The sequence below is a fragment of the Peromyscus maniculatus genome, chromosome 7 (assembly GCF_049852395.1).
Source record: "Peromyscus maniculatus bairdii isolate BWxNUB_F1_BW_parent chromosome 7, HU_Pman_BW_mat_3.1, whole genome shotgun sequence".
Taxonomy (NCBI): Eukaryota; Metazoa; Chordata; class Mammalia; order Rodentia; family Cricetidae; genus Peromyscus; species Peromyscus maniculatus.
Window position 1 is genome coordinate 898027 of NC_134858.1, and position 13891 is coordinate 911917.

At 39.6% G+C, this 13891-nt stretch overlaps 1 protein-coding gene across 1 annotated transcript in view; it reads left to right on the top strand.

Moving 5' to 3' along the window:
• Positions 1-13891, top strand: part of Gucy1a2 (guanylate cyclase 1 soluble subunit alpha 2) — a 330592-nt gene that overhangs the window by 21722 nt on the left and 294979 nt on the right. The window lies entirely within an intron of this gene.

Below are 13891 nucleotides of genomic sequence, written 5' to 3' on the forward strand. Positions count from 1 at the left end.
TTTTTTTTATGCTTGGCAATTTTGCATTTGTTAATCAACTAGACTTCTAGTACTGCTGGTCATTTGATATGGCATTCCGTTTTTCCTGAAAAGTTTCCATCCTTCAGAGAAGATGCTTAATTGACAGTGTTCTAACTGTACCTATATGTGCTTCACTGTGCAATGTTGTATTTGAGAACTGTGAACTCCTCCGAAATGTTTCTCACTTGAAAAAGTGGAGACTTTTTCCCTATCCCTCAAGATTTTTTTACTCCCAGATGAAGATTTTCTGTCTAGTTTTGTAACAAGGCTAGTAGCGTAGCTGGATTTGAAATATAAATGTTCTTACTTAAGATTTTATATTTTATCTGCAGTCTATTTTTCTTCTTTCATTTTTGTGTGGTAACTTTGGTCCATGACTGGGAAAATGGATATTGTATATTTAGCAAGACTAGTGATTACTATAGTTATATCTTTCATGAGAAGTAAATGGGTTGAGGTGATTTATTTTGATTAGCTTTATTAATAATGTTAGCCAGATAATTTGATTCATTGATATCTCTGGGCATAGAAATAAAAGAAAGTTTTGATTGTTTTGTTTCACAGAATTTGAAGTAGGATGCTGTAATAAGCAAAGGGCTCTTAAACTGGAGAAAGTAACTTGTTGCGAATTGGAGATGAATGACAGTTCTGCTCCTCTTGGCAATGATGTTTATTTCACTGACAAAGCTTTTTCTCTAAATCATGCACTAGATGTTCAGATTTATATACTGTAGGCCCATTTTTTTCAATACTACACCATTTACTTAAATTAGTGAAGAAGTGTGGTTTTGATAAAACATAGAAAAGATTAATTCTGAGCACTGTGTAAGATCACAGTACTAAAGGGATTCAAGTGTGTGTATATGTGTGTGTGTTCATTTGTTAGGTTGCCCATTCATATGTGTGGGCAAGACCCTAGAGGCAAGAGGACAACCTCAGGTTTCTTTCTTCTGGTACAATCCACTTTTTTTGTTTTTATTTATTTTCTATTTTATGTGTATGAATGTTTTGCCTGCATTTAAGTATGTACACCACATGCATACAGTATCCATGAAGGCAAGAAAATGACACCAGATCCCCAGGAATTGGAGTTCCACGTGTTTGTAAGCTGTCCTGTGGATGCTGGGAAATGAGTTCTGGTCTTCTTCAAGAACAGCAAGTTCTTTTAACTGCTGAGCCATCTCTCCATCCCTCCTCCCACATATTTGAGAGAAAGAGGTTTGTGGGAGGCCAGCTTCCACATTTCCACAATTTTTCCCAGGGTTCTCTTAAGGAGAGAGGGATAAGAAATATTAGGTAAAAAGGGAGTGTGATGAAGCGACAGACAGAAACATAGGATAGCTTCAGGAGGGCCTGATCAATATCCACCAGCCCCTTCCGTTTCTTCTAAAGGGCTTTTTATAAAAATGCCAAGGGGTGGGGCAAAAGACCTCCCCCAGCGCAGCCAAGTGCAGACCGTTTCAATCATCTGGTAACCATGCACATGGTCAAGCCATCCTCTAATGCAGCCCTACTGGGTAAAGCAAGGTCAGATCTTACTAGGAAACTTTTGTGGGCCCCCACAACTCCCCCCTATTAATAATAAAGGTCCCCCTAGGCCCTCCAGATAGACTGTGCCTGTTTTACGTCATTCTTATTTACTAATCTTCCTTACTCATCATGGAGCATACTCTAGCTTAGGTTGGAAGCTAGCAAGAAGAAAGCTGCCTGTCTTTGACTCCCAGCCTCTGACAAGAAGGGGTACAGAGTCTAACTCAGCTCTGACTCAAGTCCCTACTATGAGCTTGCAAATAGTTGGAACATCCACAGTGATCCCTAGGCTGCCACACCTCCCAGTAAAGAGTAAAGGATGATAAAGATGAATGTTCGTTTTGAATGGGTCTAAGATAACTGCAACAGCCTTGACTGTGCCAAGCCCTTTTCTAAATCAAAAGTCTTGATGCAAACACATCAAATAAACTGCATCAAACTTAAAGATTCCCTAGCTTTACCAACCATGGTTCATTAATAAATTAACATAATTCTATTATGAATATTACTATACACATTTACAACTAGCATGAATATCACTATACGTATTTACACTTTTTACAAACTTACATTTAAAAGCAAACTCTATATAAGACTACTTTACAAACCTTAGCAAACATCTAGAAAAAAATCTCTTAACAGAACTATTTACATTATCACTATATATATCTATTCTTTTTTACAAACTTTCATTGAAAAGCAAACTCTATATAGGACTACTTTACAAACTTTAACAAACATCTAAAAGAGATCTCTTAACTGAAATATTTATATTATCTTCCAACAAGATAGAGAGTATACAAATTGTGAGACATGACAGTTAAGATTATTGGTGAACTCAAAACTGCCTCATTCCTGAAGTCAGGAGTTCACAATCAGCTTTGATATCATTCTGAAAGTTTTCCTGACAGTTTGAAGTCAAAGCTTAATTCATCTGTGACTCTAGGGTCTCTTTGTATTCAGCTCCCTAGACCCAGGAATTCAATGAGTGCCATTGCTAGGAGGCCATAACACTTGCTGCTAGTGGCTGTAACACTTGGTGCTAGCAGGCTGTAACACTTGGGACAATGCCATTCTCCCAAAGTCACCTTTCCTACTGGGCCCTCCCAACCATTCCAAAACCTGCAGAAATGTGCCCAGTGGTAGATGGTAACCAGTAGGGGGCTGTCCCTTAATTCATTGCAGCTCCCCTGAGTGCCACAATTCAAATAAGCATTGATGAAACTTCCTTCTCTGCTACAGGAGCACTTTTGGTTAGTTTTCCCAAGAAGCCTTGCCTCAGGGCAAGAATGGTTGCCATAGTAATTAATAAGCTTCTCAGTTCATCTGGTAAGATTCAAATTGTGTCCTAAGGGGTCCATATATTAATTTGCTGTTATAAGTGTTGTGGCTACAGTTTGTGTTTTATTCCAATATTGACAAAATCTTTGTCCTAAGCTCCCCCACAATCTGGGAGGCCCCTTATTCTCCTACTTTCTCCAGACCACAGGATGGAACCTCAATATCAGGAATATTGCTTTCACTACTCTTTACTCCAATTCTTCTGGAGGAGAATCATTGGAGTTGACATTTCTCTGTTCCAGACATGGTACCATAGTCAGGCAGCCAGCAAGCTTCATTTGGTGACTGAGGGTAAAATTCTCTCTTCTTAATTTTTTGAAGCTGCATCTTAAGATTGCCATTTGCTCTTTTAATGATGCCAATGTTTCTCTCGCATCTTAAGCACCACATAAGTTTCTTACTTGCCCCTAAGTCTTTCCACACTCAAAGTAAGTTCCTGGTGTTCACACCACTTTTCCTTGCTTTCTAAAGGTTCTGAAGACAGTTTGAGGAATGTCATTAACATTTTAATTGCCTCTGGACAGGCAAGCATTCACTGGGGAGATAAGCTAAGCTTTCTAACAGTGCTTGGAAAAAAGCAGCATTTTGGCTGTACGTGTATCAGCAGCAAGCTGTTTTTAATTCCTTATGCTTTTTCAAAGGAATTGGAACATGCATTCACATGATATTTCCCATGGGCATCTTGCTTCTGTATTACGAGGAACATTTGAAAGCCTTTGTCTCTGCCTTTTCTTCCAGGCCTGCCTATACTGTCACACTGTTATGAACTACATTTCCCAAGCTGCCTTTTTGGGTCAGGAAGAAAACTCACCTGCAGCCAATTGTGGTTGCTGAACTCCTGGCTTCATTCACATGGTCTGTATTAGTACTGAAGTCAAGATCAAGTTTTTGCCTTTTTTCCGTGGGATGTTTTTGTCTTCCCTAAGCTCACATTAGAACATCTGCATTACTGTTTGACAGATGAACCTCCCTAATCAAACTCCTCACCTGGCACCGTCCGCAGAGTGGGTCATGTCCACTCACATGCACGTGGACCAGTGCTTGGTGTCAGAAGCAAAAAACCCTTTGGTTTTCACTCCCCTGCCTCACTGGGTCAGTGAAAATAGTACTTGAAATAAGAGCTCTGTCAGAGAGATTTTTACCCTTGGGTAGATCTTCTTTGTCCTGTCCTTTCTCCTCCCCCAGATGCAGAGTCCCTGATGCCTCGGCCATGGCTTAGCCCTCTGCTAACTGCTTTCTGTTCTGGGAGTAGGGGCTGGCATCCCCAATTCTGCCTCATTTCTTTGGGCAAATGCAGCTTTAGCATTTCCTGTGCTGCCATTGCAGCTACTGCTAGGGGCTTAGACTTTGCCCTTTTTGTTGCAGGGAGGATCTCAAAGCTTCCACTGCTTTTTCCATGCCACCAACTTTTCCCCAGGCCTGCAGCACTACCTCCACTGCTGTTCCACTCCGGGGGGTGCCACCCCACTTGGCTCTCCACCTGTGTTCTCTTGGGTGTTTCTCATTAGGCTGTAGGCTCAGGGGATTCTGGCTAGGTCCAAAGTGTCTGCTCCTTTTCTAATACTGGCTTGAAGGAAGACAGGACAATCAACGAGTGTTTGCCATATTCTGAGAGTTTATTTATTATTTATTTATTTATTTATTTATTTATTTATTTATTTATTTATTTATTTTGTGTGTGTGTGTGTGTGTGTGTGTGTGTGTGTGTGTGTGTGTTAACATTTCTATTCATTCCAGGTGAGTCTAATTTTGCTTTTACAGAAAGAGATCTGAGAAGGAAAGAACCAAAAAGCTTCCAGTTTTAGAGAGATTACTAAGTTTCCCCCAAGATTTCTGTTCCCTTACATTTGGCTTCATGGCAAAGAAGAAGGAATTGATCTTGATTGAACAGTATTATCAGCAAGCGTTTTTATCTAGTGGCACTGTAGTGGATGGTTTTGTCTCACTCGCATTCACCTCAGGGAAAAAAAATTTCCCCCTGCAGCTCAGAACTCAGATCTAAGCTGTCCACAGGCCAAAAGCTTCCACTATAACCTTTTTCTGCCTGTTTTCCTCATAGTATTTTCTGTATTTCCTGATATTTCCCCAGGAATCTGCATTCAGATTCCCTAAAACACAGCTCCTCTGTCTTGTTGCTTTTCTACTTTACCCTAGGTTTTCTCCTACACTATATTCCTACATTCTACCTTATCCTAAGTTTTTTCCTATACTATATTCCTATACTTAATGCTATAATTTTTCTAATTTTAGTAGAAATTAAGAGAGAGAGAGAAAAGAAACCTAGACAGAGAGATATATTTACTGTAGCCTAACTCCTTGCTTTGGCATTTCTTTCAGCCACATTGCTTTATCTATATATTCCTGAAAATAGAATATCATAACATTTACTTTTAATTCATTACCAGGCATGCCCTCCTTCTTCCTGCAATGCCCCCAATCTTCTTTTGCTAAGTTCCTAGTTAGGTTACTGTTCTGAGAGGGTCCCTGCCCCACATTCTGGCACCATCTGTGGGAGGCCAGCTCCCACATTTTCACAATTTTTCCCAGGATACTCTTGAGGAGAGAGGGATAAGAAATATTAGGTAGAAAGAGAATGTGGTGGAGAGACAGACAGAAACACAGAATAGCCTCTGGAGGGCCTGATCAATAACCAAACTGGCCTCTTCTGTTTCTTCTAAAGGGTTTTTATAGGAATACCAGGGGGTGGGGCAAAAGACCTCCCCCTAGCACAGCCAAGTGCAGACCCTTCCAATCACCTGGTAACCATGCACATGGTTAAGTCATTCTCTAATGCAGCCCTGCTGGGTAAAGCAAGGTCAGATATAACTAGGAATACTTTGTGGGCCCCCACAGAGTTTTTTTCGCTGGCTTATAACTTACCTAGGAGGCTATACTGACTTACCAGTACCTAAGAATCCACCTATCTTTACCTCCTCAGCTTTGAGATTACAAATGTGCAGGTCTACTACGGCTTGCTTGTGGACTAAGTACATGTCGTTGTGCTGGCAAATTACTGACTGAGCTATCTCCTACCTTGGCTTAAAGATTTTGATGATAAAAAGAAAAGAATACCTAGGTAATGATTTTCAGGGTTACCAGTTTCAGGAATTTAGATTATGGAAGAGGGGGAGGATTTGGCTTTTAGAATGCAGGATAAAGAAATTGGGTCTCCTGATGATGAAGAAAGCATAAGTTACAGGGAGAGAGAAGGCTAAGGGAGGGAATGTGGATGTGCATTCCTCATCTTCTTGAACACTGTTCCATTCTAATGAAATAGACATGTGTTCTTATCACAACCTGACTGAAAAAGAACTGCAGTTGAAATGCTCAACCCAGCATGACTAATTAGTAAAGAAAACTTTCACACAAAGACTGTCTGCAATATGAAATTATCTACTAATGTCAACATAAAATAAAAAGCACATGAAACTAAGTTATTTATTTTCTATGTAGCATTATTTGAATCAAATTGTATTTTTTTTATTTATTTTTTTTTATTTTTTGAGACAGGGTTTCTCTGTGTAGCTTTGCGCCTTTCCTGGGTCTCGCTCTGTAGACCAGGCTGGCTTTGAACTCACAAAGATCCGCCTGCCTCTGCCTCCCGCATGCTGGGACTAAAGGCGTGCGCCACCACCGCCCGGCTCAAATTGTATTTTAAAAGAAAATAAAAGGCAAAAAAAAAACCACCAATGTTCAAGAATGTCAGGAAGTATGAAAATTTATACTGTAAAGTACCCAGATAAATATTAAATATTATAAGTAGTGTAGGTTGAAGTCTATGTTCTTGGATCCTGGAGCCAAATTCCATGTGTTTTAACCCTGGCTTTGTCTCTTTTTCACCTGTACGAAATAGGGAAACTTGAATTATCTGTGTTTCAGTTTTTCCGTATGTGAAATAAAGAAAATAGCAAAACTTACCTCATTATAATGATGTGAAGGTTGAAGGAGTTAACAAATGTGATGGGCTTAAGTCAAAGTGTCTGGCATAAAACACAATGATAGTACCAACTCTTGTACCTTTATGTGAATATCAGCACAAAGCTGAACATTCACTTATGTGCATGGAATTAATTAAAAAGAAGAAAAAATCCCCAAATTTTACATTTATGGTTCTAGTAGCATAGCTTTTATTAATATAAAACTTACATTTGTTTTAATCCATTAATGGCAGTGTTTGAATTTAGCAATTGTGAGTGACTGTGTCTCAGACATTTGCCCTGAGAAATAATTATTTTCACCACTGACCTTTTGGGATAAGATTTACAGAATTGTCTTGTTCCTCATACTTCAAACCTTGAGAAACATATTTCTAAATTGACTACACATTAGAGATAGCTAGGTTCCTCCAGACCAGTTGAACTGGAAAATGTAGGGTTAACATTCAGGCACTCATGTTTTTAACAAAGTTCCCCAGATGATTGTGATGGACAGACAGTGAAAAAGCACAAAGCTATAGTGTTTGTAATTTATTGTACACCTATGTCAGTTTCTGACACTGATAGATAATTTTGTCATATTCAAATAAATAAAATAGTTATCTATGGGTACTTCTTCAAGCCAGTCTGTTGCTTCCATTGTGTCTGTACCTTATGGGTAGGTGTTGAGGAATGGAAATGAATATATTTTTCTGTCATGCAGAAGTTATGTATATCAGGTAAAATAATCAAAGAATGTAAAAATTGGACGGGATTATAAAGGGTGTCTAGTAGAAATAAAGCAGGTGTTGAAGCCAGTCTTGTCTTGCAGTGACTTACTAAGTTATTGCCTATGTGATCTTGCAGCCCATAGCCTCCTTTTATTTATCTCTGTCAAAATTAGAGAAACAGGCAGTATAATCAACTGACAAGTGTTTTATGCTGCCTGAGTGCACACACACACACACACACACACACACACACACACACACACACACACACACACCTTGACTCTCTCTGCCTCCAGCTTGGTCCCCACACCATCTGGCATGGGTACCCAGAGTGGGGACTGTGTGGGAGTCTCATTAGAACTGTTCCAGCATGCAAGGGCCAGCTGCTGAGAACCATCCTCTGTTGTAGAAATTACTTTAACTGTGTAAAGATATGTTATATTTGTTTATGCTGTGGAATATTTGTTTTACTGCATTTGTTTAATTATGAGAGGATGTGTTGCTGTTTCACCTTGCCTGCCTAAGACACCTGATTGGTCTATTAAAAAAGCTGAATGGCCAATAGCTAGGCAGATAAGGGATAGGCAAGGCTGGCAGGGAGAGAGAACAAGTAGGAGGAGAAATTTAGGATAAAGAGGGAGAGAGAGGGAGGAAGAGGTAGAGATAGAGAGATAGAGAGATAGATGAGAGAGAGAGAGAGAGAGAGAGAGAGAGAGAGAGAGAGAGAGAGAGAGAGAGAGAGAGAATGAAGAGAATGAGGAGAAGGAGACACGGAGACACCCAGGGCCAGAAACCAGCCAGCCACCAGATAGACACACAGACATAGAGACAGCAGGAAAATTAAATATAAAGAAAGATAAAAAGCCCCAAGGCAAAACATAGATAAAGAGAAACAGGTTAAAATAAGAGCTAAAATAAGGCCAAGCATTCATAATTAATATTAAGTCTCCATGTCATAATTTGGGAACTGATTTGTGGCTGAAAAGAAAAAAGCTCAGTACAATTGCCTTCCACTCTTCAGGGCTAGTGTCTCTGGCTCTGTTGGGACAGTTTCATGACTGGCTGCTTGTATCCTATGACTTTTTATAAACATAACATTTGGTTCTGGAGCCAGGTACTGTAAGCAAAATGGAGTGATGCTGCTCACAAGCCTAGTGTTGAAGATGTCTTTTTCTTGTCACAAAATGGGAGTCTCTGGACCCTCTGCCTGTGCTATAGGAGACATGTCTGCCTTCTCTTTCCAGATCTTTTCCTAGCCACACTTCTTTATGATGAGTCAAAACAATTGGAGCCTATCATCTTTATTTTAGGAGGAAGCAGTGAAAACTCAAAGCCTCCTGAATATCTTTTGATGACAGCAGTCTCCTGTTTCCTGTCTGCCTTCTCATTTTTATTTCTTGGATCTTGCATCTTAGGGCTATAAAATAGACTTCTAAACTCACCTGTTATACATTCTTTGTGTTGAAGAAAGAGACTTCATGAATATTTCTTACTAGATGTGAACGTCTCTTCCACAAGTTTTGATCTTACCTACATTCTTTCCAAGTGCTGCCTACATGTAGGTCTGGATTTAGCCATAGCTTCAGCTTTAATGTTGAGAGCTTCTTGAGTTATCATTTCTCTGAAATGATGGATTAGAAATATTTATAACTTAGACTGTCATTTTCTCATTTTTCTTTTGTACTAGTGTCTCATAATTAAAAGCAGGGGTAGCTCTCTTTATTTATCTATTTACTTGATAATAAGTTTTCGACATTTTACACTTGTGTTACACTCTCCCCAACACACACACACACACACACACACACACACACACACACACACACACACACGTTGTGTTCTCCATGAGATTTTGGAACTGTGGAGGGCAGGAACCATGTTTTGCTGTTTGGCACAGCACTGAATGCCATTTTTTATAAACTTAGTATATGCCAGGGATGTTGCTTTATTTCAGATATTTCCAATACAAGTACTATACACACATGAAAACTCTTGTTCCTTAGGCTTAAGGAAATGCTGAAGTAGATCTAGCTAATAAATAAGACTTTGATTTTGAACTCAGCTTGCCATTAAAGTCAAAGTATAAATCATGTTTCTAAGTTGATTGTCAAAGGCAAAGGAGAGTATATATGTCAGAGGGATGGGCTCTCTGCCCATTGCTTATGCTGAGTTGCCTCATTAGCACACATGAGTATTTAGTGTAGGATGTTTTAAAATTTTGTCTGTGAGTGTGTATGTGTGTTTGTGTTACAAGCATATAAATTTTGTTTTTGTGTGTGTGTGGTGCAGGTGTATATGTATGTTATAAGCATATATATTTATGTTTGTGTATGTGTGTGTAATATAGTCATGTGTGTATGTGTGTGTGGTGCAGGCATATTTGTGTATGTCTGTTGTACAGGAATATGTGTGTATGTGTGTAGTGCAATCATGTGCATATGTATGCATATGTACAAGCAATGTGTGTGTTGTACAGTGATGTGTGTGTGCATGTATGTGTAGTTCAGACGTGTGTATATATGTGTATAGTATAGGCATATTGGTGTGTGTGTATATCTGTGTGGTATAGGCATGTGTTTATGGGGTACAGCCATGTGTATGTGTGTGTGAATGTGTGTGTATGTGATACAGGCATATGCATGTGTGTGTTGTACAGGCATATATGGGGTGCAGGTGTGTGTGTATGTATGTATTTGTGTGTATATGTGTGGTACAATTCGTGTGTGTGTGTGATGTAGGCATAGGCCTGTATTGTTGTACAGGCATATATGTGTGCTTTTGTGTAGTACATGTGTGTGTATATGTATACATTTGTATGTTATAGGTGTGCATGTATGCACGTGGTATAAATGTATAAATGTGTGTGTGTGTTACAGGCTTATGTGTGGAGGCCAGAGGTCAAAGTCAGTTGTGTTTCTCAACACTGTATTTTAATTTTCATTTATTTTTAAATTAAAAACACTCTAAATAAATATTTATTTGAGAAAGTGCCACTGTATCTGTAACTTCCTGATTCAGGTAAACTAGCTGTCCAGTGAATTCCCACAATCTTCCTGTGTCCATGCCTCCTGAGTAACTGAGGAGTGCTGACATGCCTTGCTTACTAAGCATTGTACCCACTGAACTGTCTCCTAGTCCCTCCACAGAAAAGGCTTGATGAAGAAGTAGTCACTCTCCTCAAAGCAGAAGCCACCCTTAGAAGGGACCTGTTTATAGACTTTCATTTCATACTCTTTATTCAGAAAAGAGACACCATGAGACTATGTAGATATGTTTGCCTCTCATTGGTAACACTTTGGGTTGAGGCCATAAAGTGAAGTCAGAAAACAGAAGTGAATCCATTATTCTAAGACATACCGAGGGATCAGCATGGTGTTGAAGTTGTCCTTGCCTCAAGGGAAATACCTTGCAGCCCCTCTGTTCCTGGTTCAAGCCATTAGAATGTGCCCACAAACTTGTGGCAAGAAAGAGCAAGTGAATAACTGTTTACCATCCTAAAGGCTTTTTGGCTGTACCTCGAGAATCATTCTATTTAATATATTTGTGAATTGTAAGCCTGAGTTCTACCAACTGTGGAGGTGATTACTTCACACAAGAACAAACGCCAGTTCTTTAAAAAGCTGAGATCCTTTCACAAACATGTGCTTGTTAATGATGTAGACATTTATAGTGTAGGCGAAAAAATGTCCATTGGACAAATGTGATCATTCTAGTCATTGCCGGCCATGTGCACTCTAGTCCTTGCTTTCTGTTCCATGCTTTGGATACTGGAAGAGAATTCCTCTGTGATATTCATTGTCAAAGGTAAAACTATTTTAACTCAGAAACTGTCAATCATCATATCCCAGGGGCCTTAAGCCAGTAATAGTTTGGTTCAGCTGGCCATGGCTGGACTGAGAGTATTCTTTTCATGTGCACTGAAGCGGGGCTGTGTACTCCATTCTTTTTAGATTTCTCAAGTGCTTCATGATTTCTTGGTTCAGCGGTGATTTTTTTCTTTCCTACGTACATTCTATTTATTCTACTTTGATTCTTCCCCCAATTAGTATAAATCTCCGTGCTAGTTTGCTGTCTCCTTTATTTTTTCAACCTGGTATAAATGAAAGAATCTATGCAGAGGAGGAGGCAGAAAGACTGTAAAAACCAGAGTTGATAGATGACTCCAAGGAAACTGTGTCTTTCAGATACGACAGGGCTGATACACAAACTAACTCACAGAGAGAGTTGAAGTGTGCACAGGGCCTGCACAGATACAAGGTAGGCAAAATCCAAACACAGAAGGTGAAGTGAGCACAATGTCTCACTTTAAATTTATAGAGACTGATTTTTCCTCAAAATTAATTTATGACTTGGCTTTGTCTAGGTCAAGACGGTATCTAAGGCCTTAGATTTATACAGTGAAATGGTCTTCTTAGATAGACACACATACTTTTCTGTGTCTCAGTCGATACCCCTGTTTTATTTATTATTTTAAACTCAACTTTTGGCTTTGAAACAACCATTTCCCACAAAAAGAGTGTATTAAAGAACTGGAGGCAGAGAGTATCAAATTAATCCTTGATGTTTATTCAAAGATGAATATGGACTAGGTCCAGGTGAAAATTAACATAGACCTCCTGTTAAATTATATGCTTTAAAGATTTACTTTGAAGGATTAGAAACTAGAAACTGATATTTATTAACTCTTTTTTAGACAACCAGCACAGCACTGGATCTTTCTAGAGATGACCTTTTTAGAGACACCAGTTTGGTAGAATTAATTAGTAGTAGTCCCTAAGATTACCAAACTGTGGTGGTGCCTGAGTATTGAAGAATATGTGTTATAGATGTATTTCCTGAAACTTATCCTTGGTATAATGGATCAATATTTTGCCAAGCATTTCATGGATTCATTTCTTTTTGACTATAGTTTTTATTGTTTGAGAATTTATATATGTAGGTAATGTGCTTTGATCAAATTTGCCCTCCATGTAACCCTTCCCTATCCTTCTCCCCACTTTCCCTCCCAACATTATGCACTTAAAAAAAACTACCGAGTCCACTTAGAGCCTCTGTGTGCTTGTTGGTATGGAATTTTCTACTGGAACATGGGTATCCTCTCAGGAGTTACTTCCCTGAAGAAAACTGACTTTCTCTCCCTCAGCAGCCATCAGTTGCCAATATGCCTCAGCTAGGGTGGGACTCCATGAGCCTCTCATCATTCATGCTGGAAATTTGGCTGGCTTCCTCTTCTGTGGGTTTTGTGCAGGCAGTTGCAACTGCTTTTTGTTCCTGTGTGCAGCAGCCCTGTCATGTCTCACAAATAATTTTACTACCCCCGGCTCTTTCAATCTTTCTGTTCCCTCTTCCACAAAGATCCTTGAACCTTTGGAATGGGACTATGATACAGTTGTCCCATCTAGAGTCTCTCACCCCACAGTCTCTTATTTCCTGTGGGTTTCTGTGTTAATAATCTACCAAATTAGGAAAGGACAAGTATCTTATGAGTATCAACAAAAAAAATAGCATATCAAGTTGCTTTAAGACTGAGCATTTCCCCATGTATTAAGGTTGGGCAATGTGGCCCAGTAGGGGCAGTCAGGTTCCAAAAGCCAGTGAAAGAGTCAGAGATAGCCACTGTTTCCACTGTTAGGAGGCCCACAAGACCAAGCTATACAACTGTAACATATATGCAGAGTACCTAGGTCAGTCAGATGCAGGCTCCCTTGTTGTCAGTTCAGTCTCTGTGAGTCCCTATGGTCCCAGATTACTTGATTCTGTGAGTTTTCTTGTGGTGTCCTTGACCCCTCTAGCTCCTACAGTCCTTTCTCCCCTTCTGCAGATTCCCTGAGCTTGGCCTAATGTTTGGCTGTGGGTCTGTATCTGTTTCCATCAGTTGATGGATGAAGCCTCTTTGATGACCATTGGGCTAGGCACTAATTTGGTTACAGGGGATGGACAGTTCATGCTACTTATCTGCTATTGCCTTGTAGATTCCTGGGAGATTTCTTTGTACCAGTTTTTTACCTGACACAGAAATACTCACTCCTCCCCCGCCCAACATGCACCACAAGCCCACTTTCCAGTAGTCTCCTTAAGTACTCTCCCCTTCTGGCCTCCCCTGCAACCTGATCACTCATGTTTCTGTCCCTTCCTCAGTCCACAAAATCTCTTCTATTTTTCCTTCTCTTCTATTAATATAGAAACCATTCCAATCATAGGAGATCTGGCAACCTCCTAGGAACCCTCCTAGTTACCTAGTCTCTCTGGGTCTGTGTTTTAAAGATTCACTCTTTTGTCATTGAGAATTTACTTCTTATCATAGCATCCTAATAAAAACCAATGTTTTGAGATGTTTGTATTCCATTCACTTGT